We start from the raw sequence: 1,588 nt of genomic DNA on the forward strand, positions 1-1,588 counted from the left end.
GGAGTAACAGACAAATGTGCTAGTCCATTCAGGACTCACGGGGGCTTTCCAGGAGTGTCTCCTGGGCATCCTGCACCTGAAGCCCCAGCTGCTACACACGCGGAATGTGACTTGGCCGAGATTCGTTAACTGGTAAGCGTTTCCTGGTCCCGCATCTCACCCATCAGAGGGTTTCTCTTCTGGGTACTGAGACAAATGTCCTTTGGATTGGCAGGCGTATTAGTTAGCGTGAGTACAGACATGCTGCAGCAAAGAGGCTTCACCCCCCAAGGACGGCTACACGCATGGAAGTCTGTCTCTCGTGCTCACGTAACGACAGTCCTCAAGTGAGCCACCTGGGTGGGGTGATCCTTGCAGTCACTCGGGGACCCGGGCTCCTACCCCACTGTTCCCTAGGTCATAGGTCATTTGCTTGGTGGTAGTTGGGTCACTGCCATGTCTGGGTTCCATCTTATGGGAAAGGAAAGAGAATGTGGTGGAAGCACTCCTTGTGGTCTAAATTCTAGACCCCAAATGGCACATGTCACATCCACAGCAGCCTGGGGAATGCAGCCTAACCAGGCAGCTTGCGCCAGCTACATGCGTCCGTGACTCAGAGATAAGGGCAGTGGGTCTGGGTGGACAGAGAGCCACCTTGGTCACACGGGACAACAGAAAGAACTATTGTTCTGGTTCCGTTCCCATCTCTGCCCTCTTTACTGAGATGTGGAGCTGAGGGTTCCAGCTACAGGCTGGTCCCATAGGTGGCCTCTTTGTAGGAAGGACTCAGGAGCTTCTTAGGAAATAACTCACCCGAAGGGAAGAATCAGTTGTCGCTGGGTTCGAGGCAAAAATGGTCAGGAAGGGGGGACAAGTGATTCTGAGCACAGCCTGCTGTCTGTCACTCAGATATTGCTCTGGGTCAACCCTGCAGACCCACGCCTCAGTCAGAGAGGAGGTACAAGGAAAGTGAGTCAAAACCAGAAGGATCTTCTTCAAACACAGGAGAAGGAGGCAGCCTTTGGGGCAAGTCCTCCCAGGGGCGATGCTGCTTTGCCTGGCACTCAAGCCCGTGTCCTCTGATGACAGCCCCCACCCACCCCCAGCTCCCTGCTTGCCTTTAAGTCAAGTGGTGGCATGTGTTGGTCTGATCAGAGGCTCTTTTCTGGGAACTTGACCTTTGAGTGGTGGGTGTGAGGCTGGACCATGGTCGGGACACTGTGGTCCAGAGGGGCACATAGGGGTTTCTGACCTGCTGGCGATGTTCTGTTCCTTAACCTGGTAGCGGGCACATGGGAGGCCAGTTTCTTACTTTGTTCTTGACACCATACTGATATGTTATGAACGTAATTTTTTTCTAGTCTTGTTGAGAAATAATTGACTCACATCACTGTGTGTTTAAGGCATACAGTGTGATGGTTTGTTTGATTTATATATATTGTGAATGAACATGATCTTTTACATGTAGGATATAATTCAGTGACAAAAATGAGGAAGTGGCGGTGGGCTGATTTGTCTTGCTTGTGGAACTATGAAGACACCCGTTGGTAGTTTCCACTTCTGGGTATCTGACCTGTGTCCTTTGCAAGGCCTGATTGTCCAACTTCTG

The sequence above is a fragment of the Camelus bactrianus genome, chromosome 6, assembly GCF_048773025.1.
Source record: "Camelus bactrianus isolate YW-2024 breed Bactrian camel chromosome 6, ASM4877302v1, whole genome shotgun sequence".
NCBI classification, from domain to species: domain Eukaryota; kingdom Metazoa; phylum Chordata; class Mammalia; order Artiodactyla; family Camelidae; genus Camelus; species Camelus bactrianus.